The following is a 23234-nucleotide window of genomic DNA, read 5'->3' on the forward strand; positions in this document are numbered from 1 at the left end:
ATTCACCGCCATGATTTCATACGGGATACCTGTGCTGCTAGAACATGTGCCTTTACAAGTACGACACAACATGTGGTTCATGCAAGATGGATCTCCTGCACATTTCAGTCGAAGTGTTCGTATGCTTCTCAACAACATATTCGGTGACCGATGGATTGGTAGAGGCGGACCAATTTCATGACCTCCACGCTCTCCTGACCTCAACCTTCTTGACTTTCATTTATGGCGGCATTTGAAAGCTCTTGTCTACGCAACCCCGGTACCAAATGTAGAGACTCTTCGTGCTCGTATTGTGGACGGCTGTGATACAATTTGCCATTCGCCAGGGCTGCATCAGCGCATCAGGGATTCCATGCGACGGAGGGAGGATGCATGTATCCTCGCTAACGGAGGACATTTTGAACATTTCCTGTAACAAAGTGTTTGAAGTCACGCTGGTGCGTTCTGTTGGTGTGTGTTTCTATTCCATGATTAATGTGATTTGAAGAGAAGTAATAAAATGAGCTCTAACATGGAAACCAAGCGTTTCCGGACACATGTCCACATAACATATTTTCTTTCTTTCTGTGTGAGGAATGTTTCCTGAACGTTTGGCCGTACCTTTTTCTAACGTCCTATATATATATATATATATATATATATATATATATATATATATATATATATATATATATATATATATATATACAGGGTGAGTCACCTAACGTTACAGCTGGATATATTTCGTAAACCACATCAAATACTGACGAACCGATTCCACAGACCGAACGTGAGGAGAGGGGCTAGTGTAATTGTTTAATACAAACCATACAAAAATGCACGGAAGTATGTTTTTTAATACAAACCTACGTTTTTTTAAATGGAACCACGTTAGTTTTGTTAGCACATCTGCACATATAAACAAATACGTAATCAGTGCCGTTTGTTGCATTGTAAAATGTTAATTACATCCGGAGATATTGTAACCTAAAGTTGACGCTTGAAACCTCCGACGTTCAGTTGCGTGTTGTAACAAACACGGGCCACGGCCGGCGAGCAGCATCTGCAGGGACATGTTTACGATGACGACCGTGTTTACGAGTGTGGCTGTAGCGCACTGTTGTGGTTTGGTCTAGCTGTCGCAGTGTCCGCATGTAGCGCTTGCTGCTATTGTTATTCTGCATTCGTCTCCGCACGCAGACCAACTGTAGTACACAGTGTTACCAGACGTCTGTGATAGTGTAGTATTGTAGGAACTGTGACCATGGTGTATTCGAACTCTGAAAAGGTGGAGATGATACTCATCTATGGCGAGTGTCGACGAAATGCAGCTGAAGCCTGCAGGGTGTATGCAGAACGGTACCCGGACAGAGAGCATCCAACGTGCCGCACATTGCAAAACATCTACCGCCAACTGTATGCAACAGGTATGGTCGTAGCACGCAAACGGGTCCGTAACAGGCCCGTCACAGGAGAAGCGGGTGCAGTTGGTGTGTTAGCTGCTGTTGCCATGAACCCACACATGAGTACATGGGACATTGCGAGAGCCGGTGGACTGAGTCAAAGTAGTGTCATGCGCATACTGCATCGTCACCGCTTTCAACCGTTTCATGTGTCGCTACATCAGCAATTACATGGTGATGACTTTGATCATCGAGTGCAATTCTGTCAATGGGCATTAACAGAAATTGCGTTGCAGTTCTACCTGTTTACCGATGAAGCGGGTTTCACAAACCACGGGGTAGTGAATCTACGGAACGTGCATTACTGGTCCGTGGACAATCCTCGCTGGCTCAGACAGGTAGAGCGACAGCGACCGTGGACTGTAAATGTATGGTGCGGAATCATTGGCGACCACCTCATTGGTCCTCACTTCTTTGCAGGGGCCCAAACAGCTGCAACATACATCGCGTTTCTACAGAATGATATGCCAACGTTGCTCGAAAATGTCCCACTGGAAACGCGTCGACGTATATGGTATCACCATGATGGTGGACCTGCACATTCCGCAATTAACACTAGGCTGACCCTTGACAGGATGTTCGACAGGCGTTTCATAGGACATGGAGGACGCATAAATTGGCCAGCCCGTTCTCATGATCTTACACCTCTGGACTTCTTTCTGTGGGGTACGTTAAAGGAGAATGTGTACCGTGGTGTGCCTACAACCCCAGAGGATATGAAACAACGTACTGTGGCAGCCTGCGGCGACATTACACCAGATGGACTGCGGCGTGTACGACATTCATTTCGCCAGAGATTGCAATTGTTTGTAGCAAATGATGTTCAATGTGGTGGCCATCTATTGGCCTGACATGTCGGGACACACTCTATTCCACTCCGTAATTGAAAACGGAAACCACGTGTGTACGTGTACCTCACCCCTCATGGTAATGTACATGTGCGTCACTGACAAAGACCAATAAAAAGGTGTTAGCATGTGTACGTAATGTGCTGTTCCAGTCTCTTCTGTACCTAAGGTCCATCACCGTTCCCTTTGGATGCGTACGTAATTCGGTGCTCTCCGATACACACGATCGGAGGAGTGGTACCCAAGCGTCAACTTTAGGTTACAATATCTCCGGATGTAATTAACATTTTACAATGCAACAAACGGCACTGATTACGCATTTGTTTATATGTTCAGATGTGCTAACAAAACTAACGGGGTTCCATTTACAAAAACATAGGTTTGTGTTAAAAAACATACTTCCGTACATTTTTTTATGGTTTGTATTAACCAATTACACTAGCCCCTCTTCTCACGTTCGGTCTGTGGAATCGATTCGTCAGTATTTGATGTGGTTTACGAAATATATCCAGCGGTAATGTTAGGTGACTCACCCTGTGTGTGTGTGTATATATATAAATATATATATATATATATATATATATATATATATATATATATATATATATATATACTACTGATCATTAAAATGATGATGTACTACAGACGTGAAATTTAATCGACAAGAAGAAGATGCTGTGATATGCAAGTGAATAGCTTTTCAGAGCATTCACACAAGGTTGGCGCCGGTGGCGACATTTACAACGTGCTGACACGAGGAAAGTTTCCAACCGATTTCTCATACACAAACAGCAGTTGACAGTCGTTGCCTGGTGAAACGTTGTTGTGATGCCTCGTGTAGGGAGGAGAAATGCGTACCATCATGTTTCCGACTTTGATAAAGGTCAGATTGTAGCCCATCTGGATTGCGGTTTATCGTATCGCGACATTGCTGCTCGCGTTGGTCGAGATGCAATGACTGTTAGCAGAATATGGAATCGGTGGGTTCAGGAGGGTAATACGGAACGCCGTGCTGGTTCCCAGCGGCCTCGTATCACTAGCAGTCGAGATGACAAGCATCTTATCCACATGGCTGTAACGGATCGGGCAGCCACGTCTCGATCCCTGAGTAAACAGATGTGGACGTTTGCAAGACAACAACCATCTGCAGGAACAGTTCGACGACGTTTATAGCAGCATGGAGTATCAGCTCGGAGACCATGGCTGCCATTACCCTTCACGCTACATCACGGACAGGAGCGCCTGCGATGGTGTACTTAACGACGAACCTGGGTGCACGAATGTCAAAACGTCATTTTTTCGGATGAATCCAGGTTCTGTTTACAGTATCATGATGGTCGCATCCGTGTTTGGGGACATCGCGGTGAACGTACATTGGAAGCGTGTATTCGTCATCGCCATACTGGCGGATCACCCGGCGTGGTGGTATGGGGTACCATTGGTTATGCGTCTCGGTCACCTCTTGTTCGCATTGACGGCACTTTGAACAGTGGACGTTACATTTCAGATGCGTTACGATCCGTGGCTCTACCCTTCATTCGATCCCTGCGAAACCCTACATTTCAACAGGATAATGCACGCCCGCATGTTGCAGGTCCTGTACGGGCCTTCCTGGATACAGAGAATGTTCGACTGCTGCCCTGGCCAGCACATTCTCCCGATCTCTCACCAACCGAAAACGTCTGATCAATGGTGGCCGAGCAACTGGCTCGTCACAATACGCCAGTTACTACTCTTGATGACCTGTGGTATCGTGTTGAACCTGCATGGGCAGCTGTACCTGTTCACGCCATCCAAGCTCTGTTTGACTCAACGCCCAGGCTTATCAAGGCCGTTATTACTGCCAGAGGTGGCTGTTCTGGGTACTGATTTCTCAGGATCTATGCACCCAAATTGCGTGAAAATGTAATCACTAGTCAGTTCACGTGTAATACAGGGTGATTCAAAAAGAATACCACAACTTTAGGAATTTAAAACTCTGCAACGACAAAAGGCAGAGCTAAGCACTATCTGTCGGCGAATTAAGGGAGCTATAAAGTTTCATTTAGTACGAACGCGACTCGCCTAAGGTGAACGTTTTCTGTGCCATTTCAGCCAATAAAGTTTTTGGTCCCTTTTTCTTCGAAGGTGCTACTGTAACTGGACTACAGTATCTGGAGATGTTAGAGAATTGGCTGTTCCCTCAGCTCGAACAAGAAGCACAACAATTCATATTTCAGCAGGATGGAGCGCCACCACATTTTCACTTATCTGTCCGTAACTACTTGAACGTCAACTACCCGAAACGATGGATCGGCCGCCAGGCAGCCCGTGACAGAGCACTTCATCACTGGCCTCCCAGAAGCCCTGATCTTACCCCCTGCGATTTTTTCTTATGGGGGTATGTTAAAGATATGGTGTTTCGGCCACCTCTCCCAGCCACCATTGATGATTTGAAACGAGAAATAACAGCAGTTATCCAAACAGTTACGCCTGATATGCTACAGAGAGTGTGGAACGAGTTGGAGTATCGGGTTGATATTGCTCGAGTGTCTGGAGGGGGCCATATTGAACATCTCTGAACTTGTTTTTGAGTGAAAAAAAAACCTTTTTAAATACTGTTTGTAATGATGTATAACAGAAGGTTACATTATGTTTCTTTCATTAAATACACATTTTTAAAGTTGTGGTATTCTTTTTGAATCACCCTGTATATTTGTCCAATGAATATCCGTTTATCATCTGCATATCTTCTTGGTGTAGCAATATTAACAGCCAATAGTATATATATATATATATATATATATATATATATATATATATATATGTGTGTGTGTGTGTGTGTGTGTGTGTGTGTTTGTGTGTGTGTGTGTGTGTGTGTGTGTGTGTTTGTGTGTGTGTGTGTGTGTGTGTGTGTGTAAAGACACACACCTGTTTGTGTGTATGTGAAAGCAGCAATAGACTTTGGCCCTGATTACCTCGTTGGCTGGGGCCCTCTTGCTCTTATTAACCTTATTATGTACACTATTGCAGCAGATCACATAACGAAAGTCAATCAGTGGGTTCAAAGGTGAGAGATAAAATCAATTGAAGATAACTGAGATGAAACAAACCGAATCTATAGAATTTTGCAAATATCCAAATATAATGGAAAACTTTCATAAGAGTCTCTTAAAATGGGAGAACAGGCTATAAACTTTTTTATGAACTAAAAAGAAGAACACATTCCAAGGTGACCGCTTTTCATAACCTCTACTGCTAGGAAGTCGTACTTATTTGCAAGTACAATCAGAAATAAAATATTTCAATAACGACTAAATAGCAGAAAATTTCTTTTATAAATAGTCTTGATAAATTTCAACATGTTCCTCCTACAATTATCTTCAATGACTGTGAGGGTAATTTTATTGTATGATATTGATTAACAACATTAGTAATAATTTTATATGTGCAACACTGATCTAGTAAAATGTGAGAAGTTCCCAGGAATGATACCTGAAAGATGTTACCCATATCGAAGACATGATTGTAATATGATTTAAATTATTTACAATTAACAGTAGAAGTTGTGCAAAATACTTAGATTGAAAAAGCTCTTGCATAAGAGACAAATGTAAATCCTCACAAAAACGAAATGACTTAGTCAAAGCTATGGCCTCACTGTTGTCGTGATGTAAGTGAACATCAACAGCTAAAATGTGAAAGTAATACAAAATACAAAAATATGATACTAAATAGTGTAAAATGTTAAATCAAAATCTCGCTGTGGATGTGATGTAAATGAAACATACGTAGCTAGCATATCAATTGAATTACTGTAAGAAGCTTAAGCTTAAGGTTGCTCTCAATAGCGAACTTACAGGTATGTAATTTACGTGTACTATCTTAACTATTCTATAAATCTGAGCGCCCATCTCATTCATGCTCTTCTTTGGGGTAGAATTGTATATACCAAAAAACGGAGGACTATTGTTTTGGCAACTTCATCATGGTCGCATGAAGGACACATTAAATGTGTAAAATCACTAAGTCGATGGAGATAATCTATGCAGAAAAGATCAAACAACTCTTAATGCTCGAGACCCGATTATTTATCACACCAACGATATTACTGCAAAGCATTATGAAGTGGCTTCCAGTATAGCCTAGTGATACACAAAATTTGCCTCAGGTGGCATGTGCAGTTACTTAGCTAATGTTGTAATTACCATGGCTCAGTACGTGAGAGCATTAATGAATGAAGATGGTCCACAGTGCTAGAGAATTGGTCCTTGTCCTGTTAAATTAATGTAGATGAAGTTACAAGTGTCATGCAACACATAATAGTTCGCCATCTGTGAAACATAGAAGGATAAGTGTTGTGTACATAGTTCTGCGTAGTCAGCACGTATACAACTTTCCCAATAGAGCGCTCCCCACTAAGCACAACAGTGCAGGCGCAGCTTTCGTCCGTCTCTGCACTACGAGATGGCGCTGTCTTAGAGACGGACCAAATTCTGCTTCCGCCGACCCGCATATTAGTATGTCTCGCAGCCAATGAGATTGCTGCTAACGTAGAACCTTTTCTCCGCGTGGATCACACTCGTGCAGTGATATCTGAACGCTCGAGGTATTATAACGAGTGTACAGACCTCTGATTAGTCAGTCTGCATTTGTCTGCATTAGTCTGAATTTGTCTGTACCAGTCTATAGTCAAGTTTCAGTCTGCGCCTAATAAGATTACCATATCCTTTTATGTAGCCATGAAGATAAATGAATAGACACTTTGTCAGGTATCAGAGATATGTGAGAATAAGATTAACGTCCCAAGACCAAAGAAACATCAGACTGTCAGTTGTAAACAGCATCAAGAATGAAGTTACATTATGTCTGTGCTTTTTATTATTTTAATAAATGTGTGTGAACATTAATCCAGTTCTGTTTAAAGTTGGTCACCGTCAATCTGCTACTGTAAGTGTGCAAGTGGCATTTCTATCGTCTGACATAACGGCAGAAGATAAACACGCCACGATAAGACCACGAAACATATTGCTGACACTTGCCTACTTCCTTAGAGCGACAAGTCAAATAATCTGATGGTGTGCGTACCAAAGGTCTTACAGTATGCACACCACAATAAGAAATGAGCTTGTATTTATAAACTTGAAGTAGCAGACATACACATTATTCGTTAGTGTAACAAGGAATGGCTGATCTTTTAGAGGCTCCAGAATTACCTTCCATGCCGTTTGGTGGCTTTAGGAGTATGATTTAGATGTATGGCGCGTGCTCAAAGACAGGACGCTAATCGTTATCTTTGGCGCATCAAGTATACGGAAAGTATTTAAGTATATACTACAGTGACAATATTTCGTTTCATTACTATCAGGGTTGTGTACTTCTGCTTAACTACATAATTTGTACTGAATTTAATTGATGAAAGGTGCGAATCAGAAATAAAGATTTTAGATTTCCGTTACCTTTATAATATTATTGTTGTATCTCGGGCAGACAAATGTTTTACGTTGGAAGGGCGCAGTAACTTTGTTATGTTCTGCAGATTGTCTCTTTTCTGCTTGCGTTTTCTTAGATTTTTTTATCATACCAGGGGAAAAGTTCACACTGCGAACGGATTTGGCGCCGGCCGGGGTGGCCGAGCGGTTCTAGGCGCTACAGTTTGGAATCGCGCGACCGCTACGGTCGCAGGTTCGAATCCTGCCTCGGGAATGGATGTCTGTGATGTCCTTAGGTTATCTAGGTTTAAGTAGGGGACTGATGATTGCAGAAGTTAAGTCCCATAGTGTTCAGAGTCATTTGAACCATTTTTTGAATGGATTTGACTTTTATTCGCATTTTATTACGCTCGATATTCAACATATTACGTACCTTTACCCACCTTTCCTAAACGTGGATGATTGCTTGGTTGTGTGAACGTCTGTGTAAATACGAACGCACGCACATCGATAAATTTAGATGGGCCTCCTCGGTCCCGTCTTTGGGCCTTGGAATGGCCGTAGGATCTTTTCCCGGAGGCTACGTTGTGTCGGCAGTCTAGCGGGTGCGAGCAGATGGGGGAAGCTCGGTCTGCTTGTTCATTCTTAACGAGTGGCTTCACGATTGGTTCCTTGAAGAACGCTGCGCAAGAAAAACGATTGCTTCAATTTTTTATGCTTAGGAAATACTTAAATGAGAAACCAGCTGCTGTGTCTGCTGTCTCCTGACTGGAGGAGCCTCTCGGAACCACTGAAAAATCACTTTGTCGACTGGTCAGTTCGCCACTTCCAAGTTTTTATCTGTCTCTTTCCTCGGAGTTGCTACAGACTGAAAGTTGTTCAGATGCAGCAAACGCTGTTCGGGATCTGTTTAGTGTGACTGCCACTGCTGTGCTCACTAGAAATGTGATTTTAGTTGTCAGATAGTAAGTATTACAATGTTAGGAAGTATCTATGATTTTAATTAATTTGTCAGAAGCACTTTTTGGACACTTCGTGAGTGATAAATATCTGATCGTGTATCTAGATTCAGTTAGGGAAGGCCTTGTTCCTCATCCAGTCATGATTTACTTCTTGCATCGCGATCCTTATTAAGTTTCTTGGTATCTTTCCATTGTCGGCTTCAAGCCAGTTTTCACAGCTCGTCTGCCCTAGAGATTGTGACCTAGTCGCCTGTTCTCTTTAAGTGTCTCGATTGTTGTTTCACTTAAGTGTCCACTTCGAATTTTTCACTTAACCTAATCCTTACGGAATACTGTTGACTAAAATTGTTAAAGCGGACACCCCTGAAGGATCGATAGTGAAAGGACTTTTTAAATTATAAGTGTTTACAGAAATTGAGTATTTCAGTCTGTTTCGTGAATAAATGTAGCTTGGAGTGAACTAATAACCCAAACTTCTCCCTAACGTGCATTCCAGCACACCATCAAATATTCCTGTGCTGATTAACCCCAACTGCCCTGTAATTAAAATCTATGAGAAGACATATATTTAAAATTTATTCCTCATCGGCCGTTCTCAAGTTTGAGTTCCAATTCCCATTGCAATCTTTAGTAAAAACAAAAAAAGTAATTACGACCAAATTCAATTAAGGTATCGTATGACTTCAACCAGTTCGGCGCAGTGGGTGTCCGAGAGTGATGGACATTTGTGGGGTCCTGCCCATTCGTCTCGTATAGAATGCCTAAAGGATGATGCGTTCTCGGAATGCTGTACAACAATTCAAGCAAAATCACATTAATAGTTTTTCTTGGTGGTCGCAAGTGATGGGTGACATGCATATAAGTGTCCCTTGCTATATACAGTGTTATTACAAGCAATTGATATGGATGACACGTCACTGCTACCGTAGCACTCTCTGCCGTGCCGTGCTGATGCTGTCCGAATACTGAGCGGCCGAGGCAGGCAGGAGCGGCGCTTATATTCTCCTCTTGTAGAGGCCGCTGCTGTCGTGGTGCGGTCCTAATCAGCTCACCACTGGCCGACGTCGTCTCACCGCCTTCTCTTCTCTTGGGCTCTTCAGCTTCGTTCTGGCACTTTTGGTTTCGCCAGAACAACATTGTGCAAAAGGAAACATGAAACTTCGACAATGTCCACGTTACATGCTGAAAGCCCGTCCCACAATATACTCAGTTATCAAAATTTAGACGATATCAGTATTTTTTAAAGCAATTGGCATGTTTTAACCTAGACGAATCTAATTAAGGTTAGTTGAAACAGTTCCTGGTCTCAGCGGAGCATATAAAGACCAGTACTTTCATAAAGGTTTCGAAAGAATACATCAAAACGTATGTGGTGAATGAAATACCGAATTGCTTAACCACAGGGAGAATCAAACGCAGTTTATAAACGGAAAATGCAGAACTGAACTGTAATCGCAGGAAGACCCTCTCCCATGGCATTCTGTGTCTGACACAGATATACTTCGACAACCCAACATTTCTCACCAAATACTTAGTAAAGAAAAAATGGTTATCTCTGATGCAGAATAGTCGTACAAGAGGATTATTAATTTCACACAATTACTTCACATATACAAACGTACTAATGCTTTCATATATTGTTGACTCTGTGGCATGCTGTATTGTGGCTTGATTGTGTGTTGTACAATTTCAGCAAGATTACAATAAAACTACTTACTTGTTATTAATGTAGGAAGTGGTATTATTTAGTCACTGCTTTTCCGATTAATGATTATTATTTTGTTAAAGAAATCTCCACATGGGAAGGGTTAGCAATGTTGTCTGTCAAGCAGTGTAAATGGAACGAAGTTAACTGAAAACAGGAATGATATATATGCCAGCAAACAAGCTAAATGTATGATACGTAATATGAACTAAACAAGAGTAATGATTTTATTAATTTTCGGTGCTATTGCATAGGTCTCTTTACTAGTTGCAGTTCGTTTATCGAATTTAACGCTACTGTTATTCGAGGTAGAAACACTTTTCTTTCAGCAAAATGAACAGTTTTATCACTCAATACCACACTCACACAACACTAATGTATTTTTTCGCGTCAAAATATTTCATAAAAGTCTTTACGAAATAACGAGGCTTCATACATCAGCATATAAGAATTTGTATCACATAAGATGCTGTTTCCATTTATAGAAGTTCACAATATTTAGGGATTACTCACAGTCTAACTGGAATTTATTACGTAAGATTGGGTTCTGGGCCAGCAATACACAATTATTATCACTATTGTGAGCAACAACGTTTATGTCTGTATAGAAAGTTAATTTAAAACTACCATTGCAGTATATCACTAAGATGGCGGCTAACGTAAGACAGTGTCTTATCGATTCTGCTCCAACCCCTGTTTCACTATTAACAAATAATATACATTAAATCTTTTGGTATCTTTACTACATGTATTAACATTTGATAATATTTCTTAGTGTTAATCATTTATTATTCAGCATTTCCCAATAAACTGCACTGTAGATCAATAGTTCCAATGGCTGCGCTTCTTTGTAGCTGCTCAGAAAACTTAACATTTACATATGACGAGAGTCAAAATGAAGTAAAACTCCAATCAAAGAAGATTTATTTCAGTTACACATAAACTATATTTATCAACTATTAAATTAACAACATAATACACTTTCTTACGGACATCTGTGTTACCAGACATCAATCACATCCTATCAGTACAACAGTTCGAAAAACAAGAAGGATTATTCTAGAAGAATCATAAGAAAACAAAAGACTGAGATTGCCATTACCTTTCTCCATAGGTATTGTCTGAGATATAGTTTCTTACAAAATATTAAATTATGTCATTTACAATAATTATTTCTTTCTTACTAACGATGTAGTCGTTTTTATTAATATCGCAAGAACGTTCATTCACTTTCCACACACAGTGCTGTCGTGAATATTATTGTGAGTAAAATGTAGCCGTGGGTATTACAACTCTCACAGACTTCTCATCATGTACGAGGGGCGGTCAATAAGTAATGAAAGGCATTTATTTGCTCCACCATTTTGGTTAAAAAAATACATATTTTGTTGTGAGACATCGTGGCATATTCCTGCTTCACACCCTCCAGTTTCATGGAATTCCGATAGGTGGTGGCGCTATACGTGGCCTTCAAAATGACGCCTGTAGCGGAGGTGCATTACAAGCAGAGAGCCGTCACTGAGTTTCTTTTGGTGGACAACTGGAGTGTCGCAGATATTCAAGCTGCTTGCAGAATATCTACGGATATATGGCGGTTAACAAAATCACGATGACTAACTGGGCGATGTGTCTGTCATCATAACAACGAGGTCGCGTAAGTCGATCTGATAGCCAGCCTGCCGACCGGCCGTACACAGTTGTCACTCCTGCAGTGTTGGAATGTGTGGACTCTGTCTTTCGAAGTGATCGATGAGTCACAATCAAACGCAGTGCTGCACAGCTGTGTGTCTCCGTTGGTAGTGCTGACTTACTCAAAGTCTTGGGCTAAGATTTCGCACATTCCGACTTCCATCTGTTTGTCCAGTAAAGGATGCAGTCTCCGGGAAGTAGTACGTGGGTGATGGAGAGCTTACTGATACAGCTAGACGATGGCTCAGACGTTGGCCAGTAGAATGGTACCATGCGAGACTACAGGCCCTCCCGGTAGGGTGGCGTAAGGCTGTCACACTGAACGGAGGTGATGTTGAAAAATAGGATTTTGTAGGCAAAGCCTGTGGGGAATAGTATGGCGTATTTGAATCCATAATACGCTCTCAGGGCAAAAAATGGTTGTGTTACTTACTGAATTGTCATATTGTCAACTCAAGCAGAGAATCTACCTTAACAGACATTGCAGTGAAAGTTTATCAGTGGGTTCTGCGATAACAACAGAAGTTCGTCGCGAATAAGCGACACGTAAGTAACTGAAGGTTAGCAATGTGCAAATATAACAAGCAAATTTCATTTTGATAAGACACGCGAAAAGGAATCGAGGAATCCCAGTTTCGAAATGGAGGAAGAGTGGAGAATTAAAAGTACAGTAGGAGACCAGGGCTAGAGTACAGTAATCAGGTTCAAATTGATGTAAATTGTGGTTAAAAGTTATGTAAATTTCGGTAGTTACTCAGAGCTGAAGAGCTTTACACAGAACAGACTACTGCAGAGGACGGCACGAAGCAGCCTTCGACTGATCTCCACAACGACACTGAAATGTGTAACGCTAAATTATTTACAGATGGTAATCAGCTAGGAAAGCCGATAATTGAGAAAAGCATTCTTCGCAAAATCTAGCAAAATAAAGGATGAATTCTTTGTTTTCTCTGTTGTCCTCAGTACTTGAAGCAAAGTTTTGGATAACCGTCAGACCCAATTTGATATTCTGACTTACTTCCTGTTGCACTGAATTTCAATGCAAGACCATCCACGGATGTGGATCTGAACCTCATCTGATCTGTACGACCTAAAATTTCTTGGCAAATCTTTCGATATGTTCTCTCATTGAAAGATGTATTGTTTTCGTCACCGATACATGAAATGTGATAGTTTTCATCTTTCTCCCGAGATTGTGTTATGTTGTGAGGATGTAACTTCGCAGGTCTTTCTTGAGACAGGATGACAGTGACTGTTTTCTATTTTGGACAAATACAAATACTCTCGATGGTTTTTTAATGAGTTTCTGTCTTTTTGATCAGTTTGTGGATGTGGCTTCCATAGCCGAAAGTATCACACTTTTTAAAATATTCTGGGTTATTACTAGGGTTGTTAGCTGAATTTTTGTGAAGAAACCCAACTTTAAAGTGGAGAAACACGCATATATCAGCTGTTCCGAAATATGTTCTGCGATCAGGAGAGCACCACATTCTGTTTGGTAAGACTCTTGGCCTGGAAGTCACGCGCCTGTATTGTCATATGATATGCAGGGACACAATAGAGATTATTAAACATACCTATAGTTTAATGGGATGAAGCTGATTGTGAGACTGAAGGGTATCTATTCCGCTGCTGTAGAAGATGAGTACTGTTCTTCTATCATGGGGCGATATCATAGCGAATGTAGTAATCGACAATGGCCAATTACGCTTGAACTTTGAAAACATGTGGCAGCACATCTCTGCAGGAGAGCACGCTGAAACGAACTTTTATTGCAGTCAGTAATGAGCCAGCAGCTTGCATATTGGAACGCAAGTCGATTTCTTCGAACTGTACATAGAAGAGATAATTAATATAGAAGTATCTTGAAGGACATCTGGAGCGATTGTGGATTGTGGATTTAATCGGTCCGCGTAACTGCTACAATAACCAGTGAGTATACGACGAGTATAACCAAAAGAAATGTGAACAAGTGACACACACAGTCTGTTAGATACACTATTATGCGCGACCGCCGCAGAATATACTTCACTCGGACATAATGCTCGCACAACCACACAGAACAGTGTTTTGACCACGACTGGCATTTTCAACGTACTGTGAACGTTGCACAGATGGCGTTCGTGGCCAAATAGATGGCGCAACTTGCCGCCTTGGCTAGGAGCTGAATTTATGTCCAACCATGCGTTTTTCGCGGTGTTTCCTTATTGTTACTCAACTTCCGTACAACAACACACACGCACACTAATATGCCTTCCGTACTGAGAATAGTGTCAAAGGCTTGCAGTTAAGGCAAATGCAATTTGCAGTTGAAGATGACACTCTGCATTTTATTGAAGTGTGTAAAACATAAAAAAAAGGTAAAACAGAAGGGAAAAAGGAAGATTGGGTTCAACAACCAGTAGATATCGAGGTCATTAGAGATGGAGCACAAGCTCGCATTATGTTAAGGGTGGGGAAGGAAATCGGCCGTGCCCTTTCAAAGGAACCATCCCGACATTTCTCTGGAGCGATTTCGGGAAATCACAGAAACCTACATCTTGATTTCTTACCTCTCACTCCATTAAGTTCTAATTTATCTGATTCATCGAATCAGTAAATTAGTTATCGCCAAAGGTATCTTTCACGATAATATATGCTTATGCTTATTACCTTGTTCTTTCATTTTATTATCGTAAAGCCTAACTCTGAATGACACTGTTTTCATAGTCTTTATATTCATGACTGCAGACGGTCCAGTCCCATTTATGTGACCACCTGTCAAAACGCTCAACAACCGCCTTTTATAATGCACACTTGCAGGTAGAGAGTCAGTGAGGCTCTGGATGGTACCGACAAGGACGTGGCGTGGCCAGCTGCTCTATGGATTTTGAACCTCAAGATCAATGGCGTGAACAGCCGGATCGAGGTGGTCCCATATAATGAGCCAGATCTTATATAGGGGCAGTTTGCTGATTAGGGGAGTCCAGAAAACTCATCCTGGTACTCTTCGAATCACACGTGTACACTGCGAACTGTGGGATGCTTTGCATTGTCCTGCTCGTAGATGCACGAGAATAATGTCACCCAGGGAATGCCACGAAAATGTACTCCAGACCATGGTGCAGTCCGCAGCTCGTGGTCGTGCGGTAGCGTTCTCGCTTCCCGCGCCCGGGTTCCAGGGTTCGATTCCCGGCGGGGTCAGGGATTTTCTCTGCCTTGTGATGACTGGGTGTTGTGTGACGTCCTTAGGTTAGTTAGGTTTACGTAGTTCTACGTTCTAGGGGTCTGATGACCACAGATGTTAAGTCCCATGGTGCTCAGAGCCATTTGAACCATTTTGAACCATGGTGCAAGCGTGGAAGCTTGCGACGAATGTCGCAGGGCCGTACGCGCCAACGTAAATCTGTACGATGCAGCATAAAACATGATCCACCTATCGCCGCTCAGAGCACGTCCAGTTGCGGTTCTGGCGTGCGAATTCCAGCCTCCGTCGGCGATGAACAGCAGTCAGCATGGGTGCAGGAAGCAGGCGCCTACTGCGGAGGCGCATACGCAGCAACATTCGCTGAACAGACATTGAGGAGACACTCATTTATTAAGGAAAAAAAAAAGCTTTGAAAATGCCTCCCTGACATGATGTTTCTAGTGTAAGAATTATAACATTTACTATTTAAAACAACTGTCACGAGCATGCGACAGGAATGACGAACAAAAAGCATTGTTGCCTAAACCTACAATATGTAGAAATAGGAAACGACAAGGACGAAGAAGAAGTAGAAGACGAAGCTGAAAATGAAGGAAAGCATGCAGAGATTAGTTTAAAAGGAACCAGATTTTAGTGACCCATACGGAATCGTAAAGATTCAGGCATATTGGGAATTTTCTTTGTTCATGGCGTCAGGTGAAGTGTGCAAACGGAGGGTGAATACGAGAAATGAGATGCTTGTTCGCTTGACTGAAGGTGCTGCTCTCATTATGGAACGTACAGAAGCACTCGGACAACCAACAGTACATGTCCTCCCAAGAGTGCGCATATGCAATGAAGCTGACGGTGGGATATTCTAGAATTTATTGTCAACTATAAAACACTTGTAATGTGAAATGTACAATAAGGCTTAAGGGGATTCCTTCAAAAAATATATTTTGGAATAGTCACTCCATAAAAAATGTTGTACGGTTTACAAACTGTTGTATGTGTATGCACGTGTAAACTTGATATTTTATTGATCAGTACTGCAGCTGAATAACACTGTACATTAAACTCTACTATCTCGGAAACTATTCCGAATATGGCTTATGTCCATATGATGATTTTGCCCTCAAATGATCGTTCTTTTTATATGCCTGAAAAGTGACCACGCCTGCCGAGAAACCCTGTACATTAAGGGTTTGCAGTTTAATTGTTTTCGTGTTTACACATTTAATACTTGGTTGTGTGAACCAATGCCTGAAGCTATTTGAAGTGAAATAATAGTGTAAGGGACGTTCAGTGTGTAATGCAACAAATATTTCTGAAGGCCGGTTGGTTTGATTTAGCATTCCAGTGCAGGATATTGTTTTCCTCTCATTTGGATACGAAACTGTACTTTTTAGCATAATCCTCGTACAATGAGAGGGCCTTACCCCTCCCTACCACGCTGGCTTCTATGCCTGCATGGTACCACCTACTGGCCGACGTCGGAGCCAACGTCAATAACCTCCCCATCTTCCACGCACTGGTTCTTGCGGAGTGCATTATTCATTGGACTGGAGAGATGGACCTCGGAAAGTGCGAGATCCAGCCGAAAGGGTAAATGAGGAGTGGAGTTTTGTAAGCTCCTCTTGGATACGCAGACATGTGTGAGGTGTTGTGTTGTTATGGAGAGGGAGACAGTCATTTACATTTTTGTGGCAACGAACAGACTGAAGTCGTTCCTTCAGTTTCATGAGTGCACCAGAGTAAACTTCAGAGTTGGTCATTACATTATGAGGGGTACATCAAAGTGTCCACACTACGAACAGAGATGTCCAGCACTGCAGCGAGGTGTCTGTCTGTGATCCGTCACTCACCTCGAATGAAAACGTCCACACGTCCCAAAAGTGCAAGAGTCACAAACGTGTACAGCGAACCGGCACGTGGGACATCGGTCAGGTTTCCACCAAAAGGAACATAATGACAGCACTCCACTCTTTGAACGCATTTGCATTGCTGATGCCATTTTTAAGGCTATGTATAGAGCCGCCACATATCGAAGCTTCATAAAACTACAGTAGCTGACGCATGGTATTCCACGATGTCCGCCAACAAATCTTCATGTTTTCAACAGAAAGGGACAGAGAAAAAATGTGTTATATTACTTATTGAACTCTCGTAGAACAATACCTTCATTTCAAATGTGGAGTTTACTCCGTCGACGTTAAGTAGCTTAACAAAACGGTCGTCTGCAAACAAATTGTTTGGAACAAATGCTGCTACGTTTCTATTTATTTACATACAGCTGCGGTCAAACCGAATGTCGGTTTGAATAAGGCAAAAACTGCTCTTGTTCCAGGTTCCAGGTTCTAGAAGCTACTCGTTAAGGCGTTCCACTGAAGTCGTCCATCGGAGAGACAGATCTGTTTGCCCGCCGGCTGAGAGGAGTAAGGACTGCGATCGGGCGATAACGAGCTGCCCTGCCGGAGCTACGCGGGCCGCCTGTCCTCTGGAGGCGAACAGCCGCTGAGGCGCGCCACTTGCCGTCAGGACGGAGCGGTACGCAGGTCGCGTCGCCCTGGTGACGGGCGCCAACTCCGGCATCGGCGCCGCCACCGCACGGGCGCTGCTCAGGAGGGGGCTCGAGGTCGTCGGCCTCGACAAGAGGATCGACAGGGTCCAGGTAGTTAACTAACCAGCACCCTCGGTACAGTCTCTCAAAAGTGGACAGGTTCAAAAAATTGTGCCAGTACTTCAGTTCGAAGTGTTACTTAGCTAACTGCCACAGATGCAGCATGGGTTTCAGAGCAATAGAGAAATGAATGTAATGTATTAAGAGTAAGATATAACTTTTTTCTATTTTTAGCTCAGTCACTTTTTTATGACACAATCGTAACAGGTTTTTAGTCTTCAAAGCCCATCCTCAGATGCTACTTTTTTTGAGTCATCAGTCTTCTGACTGGTTTGATGCGCCGGCCACGAATTCCTCTCCTGTGACAAACTCTTTATCTCAGAGTAGACCTTGCAACTGACGTCTTCAATTATTTGCTGAACGTGTTTCCATATCTGTCCTCCGCTACAGTTTGTCCCCTTTACATCTGCCTGTAGTACCATGGACGTCATTCCCTGATGTCTTAAACAGATGTCCTATCTTGCTGTCCCTTCTCCATGTGAATATTTTCCTTTCCTCTCCGATTCTGTCCAGAAACCCCTCTTTATTACCTTACCATTCAATCTAATTTTCAACATTCGTCCGTAGCACCAGATCTCAAATACTTCGATTCTCTTCGGTTCCAGGTTTCTCACAGCCCATTCTTTACTACCACACAATGTTGTGCTCCAAATGTACTTTCTCAGAAATTCCTTCCTCAAATTAAGGCCCTTTTTACCGGTGCTAGTCTGCTTTTAATGTACACCTTGTCCCGTCCGACACAAGTTATGTTCTTGCCTAGGAAGCAGAATCCACCTACTTCATCTACTTCGTAATCGGTCCTGACGTTAACTTTCTCACTGTTCTCATTTCTGCTACATCTCATTACTTTCGTCTTTCTTAGATTTGTACTCATTACACTGTTCATTCAGTTCAGCGGATCATGTAGTTATTCTTCGCTTTCACTCAGGATAGCAATGTCATCAGTGAATGGTATCATTGATATCCTTCCACCATGAACTTTAATCCCTCTCCTGAGCTATTTCTTTTTTTTTCCCTCATTGCTCCTTCGATGGTACAGTAGGGTCGAAAGACTGCATTCCTGTCTTACACCCTTCTTAATCTGAGCACTTGGTTCCTGGTCGTCCACTCTTATTATTCCCTCCTGGCTCTTGTACATACAGTATATGACCCGTCTCTCCCTACAGCTTACACCTATTTTTCTCAGAATTTCGAACTTGCGTATCCCACTTCTTTGCGTATTGATTCTTCCCGACTAATCTCTTACACTTCAGCCTGCTCTTCATCACTACTGCATTCTGATCTGCTCCTGGTTACGCCTTACAATCGAGTATCTGATTTCGGAATCTCTGCATGTGTATGACGTAATCTAACTGAAACATTGCCGTATCTCCCAGACTTTTCCAAGTATACCCCGTGCTCTTGCGATTCTTGTACAGAGTTTTCACTATTACTAGCTGAAATTTATTACAGAACTGAATCAGTCTTTCTCCTCTCTCATTCCTTGTCTCACGCCAATATTCTCCTTCCCTTACAACTGTACTCCAGTCCCCGATTACTATTAGATGTTTATCTCCCTATTCGGGCTGTATTACCCGCTCATTATCCTCATATACTTTCTTTGTCTCTTAATATTCAGTTCGCGCCGTCGACATTTACACATGAACTATCGTTGGTGTTGGTTTGCTGTCGATTCTGATAGAAACAACACCATCAGAGAACTGTTCACAGTAACACACTCTCTGCCCTTCCTTCTATTTTTAATGAATCCTACTCCTGCTACACCATTTATTGCTGCTGTCGATATTACCCTACACTCATCTGACCATAAATCCCTGTCTTCTTTCCATTCCACTTCACTGACCTCTACTATGCCTATAATGAGCCTTTGAATTTCTCTTTTCAGATTTTCTAGCTTCTCGACCACGTTCAAGCTCCTGACAAATCCACGTCCCGACTCGTAGAACGCTATGCTTTCGTTGGTTATTTAACCTTTTTGTCATGGTCACCTCCCCTTTCGCAGTCCCCTCCCAGAGATCCGAATGGGGGACTATTCCGGAACCTTTTACCAATGGAGAGTTCATCATGAAACTTTTTCAGTTACAGGCTACATATCTTGGGGGTACAGGTAATGTTTCTTTAATGCAGTGATTTCCATTGCCTTCTGTATTCTTGACCGCGTTTACTTAAACTTATGGGCTGACTTATTTCTGGTTCATAAACATTTTATCTTTATCTGTTATTACTTTTATGTTGTAATTTCATGTACTGACACGTTCCATGACCTTGGACATTTGATATTGTTGATTCTTCCGCCCTTAGGGGCAGTTTCCTAAACCGAGGACAAGAGAGTGACTTTAACCTCCGTCCGCTCCATCGCCCTCTTTGACAAGGCCGTTGGCAGGAACAGGGTGATTCTTATGTCGGAAGTCTTCGCCCGCCAATGCTGGTTATTAATCAATATTTATGTAGTTTCGTGTTTCGAACTTGGGACCGAAGACGTCAATCAAATGAATAATCAAAGGCGATACCCCTCGACCACTTGTGCATCACCAATGCTGCTATGGACAATACGAAAGGTTACAGTAGGACCTGAAACAAGTGCTATTTTTTTCACTTGGTTTACTTGTGAGCTTATTAATGTGCTATAACAATGTATATGGTTTCATAGATATGAGCGGCATTTTATGGACGAGTGCTCATCACCGTCTCCCCAAACGGGATGTTGTTTCTTCCAAAATGTATTAACAGTTCTTTCTGCTAACAAGTGAGTCCGACTGTAGGACTGTAACACTCTAAACACTATTCCCTGAACTTGTCATATTCACAGAGACTCAAAACTCGCTATCTAATGTCGGTAAACAAACAAACCAAGTCTTACCATAATGTTGTGTTTGGCCTCTATATGCACATTAGTGAAATCTTTCAATAGAGTCCAGATTTTCTCAATACTGTTAACCGTAATGAAAGCGTCGTCCCTACGTGGATTCCCATTTATTTTCACGAAGCATCTTGGTGATACCCGCCTGTTGCTCGAGCTGTAGTAACAAATTAGGCAGACCGTCTCTGAATTTCTTCGACATCCTCCTTTAATCCGTACTTATGGAGATCAAAAATACTGCAGCTGTGCTAAATTTTAATCAGAATTCTTCCAACAAATTTAAATAGATAAATCGCCTTCCCTACAGCCGACACTAGTTGCCCGTTTCATTTCATATGACTTTGCAGTGTTACACGTAGACATACAGAGCGTAACAGGTGCAATTTATTTTAATTTTATACACACGTCAAGTTCCGCAGGACCAAACTGAGGAGCAAATGTCCAAGGTCATGGAATGGGTCAGTACATGAAATTATAACATAAAGTTAATAGCAGATGAAAATCAAATGTTTGTTAACCAGAAAAATGCCAGTCCGTAAACAATCGCGATCAAATAAACTAATATTGTTAACAAGAAATGACAGTAAGGAATAGATATATCTATATATACTAAGAGGCCAATGTCAAAATAACCTGACTCGCGAACAGGCGTCGACAAGAGGTTCGTGAACTTTCATCACTTATTGCCCGAACCGCCCGTTTCTCAGCCAAAATTATCCTTTTGGAATGGGAAGAGTTACCCTAAAATGTAATTCCATACGGCATAAGCGAATGAACATAAGCAAAGTAGACAAATTTTCGTGTCGAACGATCACTCACTTTAGTTACCGTTCGAATAGTAAAAATGGCAGCATTAAGTCTCTGAACAAGATCCTTAACGTGGGCTTTTCATTTATCTGAACACCTATAAATTTGAACTGCACAGTTTCACTAATCATATGCCCATTTTTTGAAATTGAAACGTCGGGTTTTGTTGAATTGCATGTTACAAACACTAAAAATTGAGTCTTACTGTGATTTAGCGTTAGTTCTTTTACTACAAGCCATGAACTTATGTCATTAACTTCCCTAATTTACTTTGGCAAACACGGATGGCATAGAAACAGGTCTAAAATAGTCTACATTATCCCTTTCCCCTTTTTATAAAGCGGCTTTACTACTGAGTACTTAATCGTTCAGGAAACTGACCATTCCTAAAGGGAAAGTTACAAATATGGCTAAATACAGGGCTAACATGTGCAGCACAGTACTTGAATATTCTGCCAGACACTCCATCATATCCATAGAGTCCATAGTCTTCAGTGATTTAATGATTTAATTATTGACTCAATCTCTCCCTTTTCTGTATCACAGACGAGTATTTCAGACATCATTCTCGGAAAGGCATTTGTCAAGAAAGTTATATGATTCCCTGTAGCAATTTCATTTTTATTTAATTCACCAGTAATGCTCAGAAAATGATTGTTAAACACTGTACATACATCTGATTTATCAGTAACAGAAATATTTTTTCCAGGAACTGACTTTATATCGCCGACCTCATGCTGCTGACGACACACTTACCTCACAACTGACCATATGGCTTTAATTTTATCCTGTGAGTTACCTATTCTGTTTGCATAACACATACTTTTTGCCTTCCTAATAACATTTTTAAGCAACTTACAGTACTGTTTGTAATTGGCTACTGCAGCTTGATTGTGACTACTTCTAGCATTTTGATATAATTCCCGCTTTGTTCTACATGATATCCTTATTCCACTTGTCAGCCACGCGGGCTGCCTTTTACTGCTAGTACCCAGTTTAAAACGTTCTAATGGAAAGCAAATCTCAAAGAGCATGAGAAATGTGTTAAGGAAAGCATCATATTTGTCATCTATGTTATCAGCACTGTAAATATCCTGCAACTCTTGTTCCTTAACGACGTTTAAGAAACTGACTATTGCTGCTCGATTAACGTTCCTACATAGTTTGTAATTATAGTGACGTTTGTTTGAGTACAAAAGCCTTTTAGTGTTAAAATCTGTGCATCATGGTCTAAAAAGCCATTCACCCTTTTACTAACAGAGTGCCCATCTAGTAATGAAGAATGAATAAAAATATTTCCTATGGCTGTGCTACTGTTTCCCTACACCCTAGTTGTAAAGAACACCGCCTGTATCAGATCATATGAATTTAGAAGATCTACCAACATCCTTTTTCTGGCACCATCATTCAGAAAATTTATATTGAAGTCACCACATATAATTAATTTCTACTACTTCCTACAAAGTGAATCAGGAACCCTCTCTAGCTTGTGCAGAAATGATCTGAAGTCAGAGTTAGGGGACCTCAAACAACATTAATTAGCAGTTTAGTTTCACTAAATTCAACTGCCCCTGCTCAACATTCAAATATGTGTTCAGTGCAGTGCTGTGATACGTGGATACACTCACACGGAATTCTGTTTTTTACGTACATAGCCACTCCCC

This window comes from Schistocerca americana, unplaced genomic scaffold (assembly GCF_021461395.2).
Source record: "Schistocerca americana isolate TAMUIC-IGC-003095 unplaced genomic scaffold, iqSchAmer2.1 HiC_scaffold_14, whole genome shotgun sequence".
In the NCBI taxonomy this organism is placed as follows: Eukaryota; Metazoa; Arthropoda; class Insecta; order Orthoptera; family Acrididae; genus Schistocerca; species Schistocerca americana.